The 7,111-nt window shown below is 41.2% G+C and overlaps 1 long non-coding RNA gene across 1 annotated transcript; it reads left to right on the top strand.

Annotated features, from left to right (window-relative positions):
* Positions 1-118: 118 nt before the first annotated feature.
* Positions 119-2,739, top strand: LOC147755208 (uncharacterized). Its single transcript, XR_015328782.1, has 2 exons — positions 119-992; positions 1,336-2,739. It is a non-coding gene; the product is annotated as an uncharacterized LOC147755208 (long non-coding RNA).
* The last annotated feature ends 4,372 nt before the right edge of the window (positions 2,740-7,111 follow it).

Raw genomic sequence — 7,111 nt, 5'->3', positions numbered from 1 at the left:
TTTACTGGCCGCCTGCACCCGGAACTGGTAGCAACGAAAAACTCCGCGCAGGCTGGTTCGCTTTTCAAAGTCAATTGTGACTCCGAACTTGTTCAAATAAGCATTACATAAGTCAACATACTGTTTGATAAATTAATGAACACGTAACAATAAAACCAAATATTAACAGAAGTAAATATATCAAATACTTGCAAAAGGTTTTACGAAGTCATTTAGTAGACTGGGTCTATTCAGAAATGTAATCAACTTCAAATTACAGCATTTTATCCGTCCAATCAATGTGGCCAATAACTGGCTATTTATCCATGATGAATCAACAACCAGCGTACCATGCTAGTGTTTACCACGTCGCCGGGAAGCACTTCCGGGTGCACATGTGCAGCCGCAACAGCAACACCACCTAGCGAGCTCTTTTTTTTCCTCTCCCGTTTTTTCGCTCCGCTGTTGGAGGAGGCGCGCATTGAAGTTTCTTTGAATAAATGCAAGCGATGAGCCGTGATGGACTGAGCAGCGTCTCCACACTGCGCTGCAATATTCTAAGCTAATTTTGCTTCTTAACCAACCAACCAGTCATCCCTCTGACTGTCCGACTAATTCTGGTTGCCTTAGCTTAAATGAACGTAAACTACACGTCGTACATCCTTCCCCTTCGAAAATCAGCGGCGCCAACGATAGCACCATACGACCGACGCACACGACAGTAACCCCACCAGTGACATCGCTGTTTCGTCTCTGCTTGTCCAGCCTTTTTTCCCGGAGAAGCTGCTTCCAGGAGATCGGCGGCGTCTGCTTTTCACTGCTGGAATGAAGCAGCAGCACGCTTTAACTGAGCGCTGGCAGCTGGGCGATATTAAAAAAGAAAAAAACAATAATCTATTTCCTTGAGTTTTTGGGAAAGTATCCCCATTTTTATTGTCAATATGGATTAGGAATTTAATATATAATAATAATATATAATAATAACAGAGCCATTCAAAACAGGCTATTCACAGGTAAGTCTCCATATGTAAGAAGAATGACAAAAAAAATATCCATGTCAAACGTTATTATATATACAAACTTTAAATGAATGTATATATATATATATATATATGTATGTATGTACGCAGTTGAAACAACTTTTTGTGCATCTACGACTCTTTCAATGGACATGATAATTACGAGTAACGGTTTTTATGTGTGTATATGCGTTCTTGGTATATTTTTTTCTCTTAAATGTATTTTTCAATGATTTCTACCCTCACAGAGTGTGTGTGTATATGGTTTATTGCGACTGCATACAGCCATCTAAGGGTAACGAGGAAACATTCGTTATTATTTTTTTCCCTTTTTCAGGCAATAATCGCAGGTATCGATGTTGTGGTATTTGTTTGAACGTTTTCATTAGATTGACTGGTTAGTTCAACAGGACCGCCCGACGTTTGCTCGCTCTCGGTTCGACATGAAGCACCGCTGTGAGACGTCGGCGCTGTTCCCTTTCTCTCTTCCCTTAACGCTTATTGATGCATCGGCTCAGCGATCGGATCGAATCGTTGGCTCTCAGCTACGAAGGGCTGAGGGGCAAGGTCACGCGACTGGACAAGGATCACGAAAAGAAATACTACATGTTCTCGCCGCCAGTAGCAAAATCGATCTATGTGTTTCTACTAGTCGGAAATAGCGTTTGTTTCAGAGACGGCCGCTACTGTATCTGATGGGAGAAACATCGCTTTTCCGAGCATTATTGTTTGTCCAGTCAGTGCGGCGTCGTTTTAAAAGAGGAAAGGGCGCAGTATGGTGATCCCGTGTAGAGAAAAGCTCAATGGCGACTTATGGCTTCTCCTGCAAAAAAAGAGATCTAGCTACTTCTAGTGATGTATGTTTGCGCTTGCGCAAAAGGCCAATGGTATAGAAGTGATGAAAGGGAGGTACGGATGAGAGCACTTCAGCTGCTAGTGTGGGGGGCAGAAAAGCCATAAAAGCCATACTGAACCTCACCACCCTCGACCACTTTCTAACACCTTCTCTTCTCTAGTGACTTCGGTTCTATAAAAACAGAAAGGAAAAAAAGACGGAAGTACGGCACTCAAATAGGCAGGTAGAAACAAACCCTTTCTAGTTGTTCTGCTGCTGTTGCTTTGAGCAACCACTGATGAGTACTACAGCTGTAAAAAGAGTCACCAGATGAGAGGAGGGAGTTACAAAGTGGGCGGCGGTGAGATTCAATTTGGCTGTAACTGCCCCATTTCTCCTCCCCAGCAGCAGTAGTCAAAACGCGTCTGTTCGTAGCTGCCGTTCGTCGCCTTTATACCATAGATTTCTTGTCTGTCAGTCTATTATGTCTTCTTCAGTAAGGTGGTCAGCACACAGGAAACCTAAATAGATTACGTGTTTAATCCTTCATTTTGGAGTTGCGAGTAGGCCTTCTTCCATTTGTCTCGATCGTAATAATTGGTCGAATTAACTGCTCCATTCGAGCTGAGTAATAGTGTTATAACAGTTTTGACCTTCTCTTATGATATATATAACAATTCTTTCATATAATATTGACTTTCTGCATTATGTTGACCCGAAGTTACGATATCCTTGAGGGCAGAGGAGTCATAAAGCGGCGTGTCTAAATTAAGAATTATTTTTCTACCCTTTCTAAGACAGTATCAAAGAAAAAAGAACAGATATTCCAACGAATTTTTTTGCATGCGCTAGAAGTGTCATTTCTGATGATTACTGCGATTAAAACTTCGGCTAAGGACAAACTAATCATTTCAAAGTATTCTTTCTTTGACCCGCGAATAACGTCATAGTAGTAAACGTACGCTGAACGTCATCGAGGGGTGTCAGCTTGGTACAGTGTCGCTCAAAGACGCTACATACTTAAAATTACAACGTAATTCATTTTCGGATGAACTTAAAACCGCCAAAAGGTCAAAAGATGCAATAAGTCTCAAAAATACTAAATGTTAAAGCTTATGTAGACGATGCGATTGGCGACTGACAATCACCTTTCTTAAATGGCCGTTAATTTCTGGTAACTTATAATTAATTTCTTATAACCTTGATATATTAAACATAACTATGGACTTCGTTGATAAATCTTCCAACCATTTGAATATAAACTTTATTGAGTATTTTACAGTTCATATCGTGAAGGTTTTTTGGAATTTATCAGAAGTCGCATGAGAGGTGCCCATAACGCAACCTGTCGGTTTCAGGCAAAAATTAAGTTTCTTTCCGGTTAGCGCGGAACGATTAAATAATAGCTGAACATCATCCAAATTTCCAACAGGACGCACTGTTGTTTACCATGACGAGTTTGTTGTTTTGTTCTAATTGCCTCTTGGCGGCTATTACGAGTAGCGGATGAACGCATGCCCGTTACGACGAACGGCCTCCAAATCCTTCCCAATTTTTTACCCACTACCTTATGCACCGCTAGAATCAGGCAGGAGAACTCTCTACATACAAACAGACACAGCGAAGGCGCAAGAGAGCGAGATGAAAACGGGGGCTGGTGGCAAACAGGTCGGGAAAATTGGCCGTGGGAGCGAACGCGACGCGTTGCGAACACTGCGCGCTGCACGTACGGGGAACTATTCCGGTCTGTCTTTCTTCCTTCAAGTCAGAATTACCACTGCTGCTGGTTACTGGCGCTTGTAGTTAGTCGGTTGTGGCATGGCTGTGGATCGGGCTAAGGCGCAAGCCGATCAGTTAGGCACCACTGCCATACAGGAGATTGTTTCTGACGCAGCAGCTGGGCGGCGATGAAGACTGGCAGGCCCCATCAGGTGTGTTGTTGCCACCTGTCTATGTACCCAAGCGTTTAGATCAGCAACTATTAAGGAATGACAGCGAGCTAGGCAAATGATGATTTCGAGGCTCCTGCACGGAGCCCGCGTGTGATCTGAAGCAAAATGTCTGAGGGCGGCTTAATGAAGTGGTGGTAGTCGTCGTTTATGTATGTGGTACATGAAATTCATATATAACAGCAGCTTCTGACGGTGCGTATGCTTCGCAGGCTGCTTCCCAGCAGCTGCTTCATTCATGTTCAAACTTGCACAGATCAGAAACCCCCCTGCTGACTTCTTGAATATACATAAGGCTTAACTCTTATAAATAAGGAAACGAGGTGCGATATAATATATCGTTTAACTTCTACGGCCAATAGTCTATGATTTAATCTAGACTTGCTACGCAATAATCTCGTCGCACGGTATTACAAGTCGTTCGCAAATTCTGCCAGAATGATTGATTCGATTTCTTGAGGCTCTGTAGATAAAGCACTAGAAATGAGGTGCGAACCGTTCTATATGGACCGTTATTAACTTCATTGCCCCATCGGTTTTCTTACTTAAGAAGATTTTCCGCAAGCAATATGCTTTATCATTTATCTCTTAACGTATAACAACATGTACTGTGTGTAGTATCGTGGGTTATCAATTTACGAGATGACAGAGGCTTGATGGAATTCTAGACGCGAACTAGGCTAACGGTTATTGGCTGAATTGTCAATGAATGCTCAGACACGCTAAGGCTCACGGACCCTTTAGATACAGGCCCGAACGCTATAGTATAATGCTTGCTTGTCATTTTATGGAAGTGTCTTCAGAAGTGAACCGTCGCGAGCCGACGGCCAGCCCACATTGCTTTGCTGGGGTTAACGAGCTGGGATTATTGTTTGTAACGGATAGAGGTAGAATTAGTTGAGTCGCTCAGTGTGAGCACCACTGCAGTAGTACAATATGGAGCGCGCTAGATAGTCAGCGGTCACGATCCTTATGCGAACACATATATAGCCATATACGAGTGTCAAATGCAATTATAAATCATCTGGCCCTTAATTACAGCACTGTATTGTATCCAGTTGTTTGCTTTACAAAAATGTATTGGTGTGTATATGTAATTTCATAACGGTACCCACAGGACATTGTCCGGATGTATAAGGACTCTGATATAGGTCCACGTGGAAAATTCGCAACGCCCACTTTACTCAGATCCGATATGCGTAAATGGTGCTCTGTGAAATCTCTATTCAAACATCAATTTTGTATTCATCTTGAGAATATACATGTTTATCTATGCAGAAATTTGTGAAAACGTCTGTCTATATGGACGATATTTCTATTTCTTACATTTTTTAGTTAAAATCTAGAAGGTTGATATTGAATCCTGGTGGTAATGGAGTAAGGATATTATATGATCTACACATATCATATATTTGTGGACCAAACGCCAGATAGCGGCTATAAATATTAATCAAACTCTTATATTTAGGGAATCACCAGTTGTTTACAGAGCAAGCATTGGACGCAGGCTACCTAGTCCGAAAGGATGAAACCCTGCTTATGAGCAAAAGCATTCTATAAATTTATTTATATTTATTAGTTTGTTTTTAGTATACTCATTTAATTGTTTGTTGTTGTTGTCGTCGTTTGTTGTTGCCGTCGTTATTATCTGTTGCTGTCGTTGTTACCTAACGAATCGATGAATAGTCGGGATGCAACAACAATTAGTGACGATTCTACTTCGTGTAACATGGTGCCTCTTCTCGCAGCAGAGGTTTTCTTAGTGATGCATAAGGCCCACAACAATAAACAGTGGCATTGTGCATATACTAGTGACAAAATTACTACTATATACTATAAGGTAGACTCGATCAGTTCTTTTACGTCTATTGATGACACAGCAGAAGAGGTAAATGATCACTCGCTGTAAAATATGGACATTGCCCTACTTGACGTTCAAGTAGTTCAGGGCCATTTGTAATGGAGGCGACTGAACTTCAAATGTTAAGAGCTAACCGATTTATCGCATATACGGTCTAGAATCCCTCGACAAAAACCGAGTGACTGAGTCCATGAAGGGTACTGTATGCAAAGTCTGCCCTACTCATAATTCGTAAGGCGCTTATTATCTACTTGATCGAAACGCTTGACTATGTACGTTTCGACTTCGATGGGAAGGAAACTTGCTAATATTGACCACTTAGTGAATCAGTACAATAGATCAGAGATCGAATAATGATAATAACAAGCACGGCATCAGACTTGAAGCCAGACACTAAACGACCCATTATCTCACAATGGTGAGGATAAAGACAATGATATTGGTAATATTGTTCGTTTAAATATGATTTAGAAAAAAAAGACGCGCATTCTTAATGAAAGGGTAATACTTCGCTAGCATCTATTCCTTTAGCAACAAGAATATTGTAAATATATATATTTTTTTCACTGTTGTTTGTTCGTATTGGAACCCGTGCTGATAGACGCTATTTTTCCAATTCTATTTGCTGAGCTCACATCAATGGCTTATCAAAGTACACAGACATCATAATTTAGCACATTCGCAGTTTCTGCTGTCCATTAGGTCACTAAACAACTAGCAGTAAAGGTCAAAGCAAATAATTGGATTCTCCTATAGATTCTCCTATAGGTGAGCCTATAGGATTAATTTCGATCGGGCCAATAGAAAAATCGACTTGAATAAATTGTGTTTAGGTCTAACATTGTTTTTTCAATTGTAGCTTGATTCTGAGGTTCACATGACCAAGTTTTTAATCCCAAACAACCCAGAGATAACCAGTCACTACACGTTTCATTTGGTTAAATCTGGCCCTTAACAGCAATCGCCGCAGTTTACTAACATATCGCTGCATTTACGAGATGGCTCGTTTTTAGCCATTAAATCGACTATACAAAGCAATTTTGTACCATAAGCGTTAAGAAAGGTCTGCTTCTGTTCACTAGTTGCTTACCCGTATACGTCCTGGGTATCTTGACTTCGTCCCTGGCCCTCAATCGGTTACGGCCCAAAAATGCATGTCTTCTTTTCTGATGACGGTCAATGCTGCGCTTAATCATTCGTTAGTGACCGAAAGGACTGCGTGAGCTCTACAACGACACTCTGCGGCTTCACGCAGCTGCTTACTTTTTTAACTCCCTTCAGTGCTCAGATGCACCTAGTGATAGCGTGGACCATATGGCAAATTCATTTGTGACCATATTGTATGGTTGGCGATGAGAATTATTAATAACAGTGTCTCGTTCTTTTTAGAACAAGAGTGTTAATGCCAATAACCAATGTCACCATACATTTTGTTTGTCTCGTTCATGCCCGCTTTTTCTTTGATTTT

The sequence above is a fragment of the Varroa destructor genome, unplaced genomic scaffold (genome assembly GCF_002443255.2).
Source record: "Varroa destructor unplaced genomic scaffold, Vdes_3.0 BEIS01000005.1, whole genome shotgun sequence".
NCBI classification, from domain to species: domain Eukaryota; kingdom Metazoa; phylum Arthropoda; class Arachnida; order Mesostigmata; family Varroidae; genus Varroa; species Varroa destructor.
This window is presented reverse-complemented; position numbering and strand designations above follow the sequence as displayed.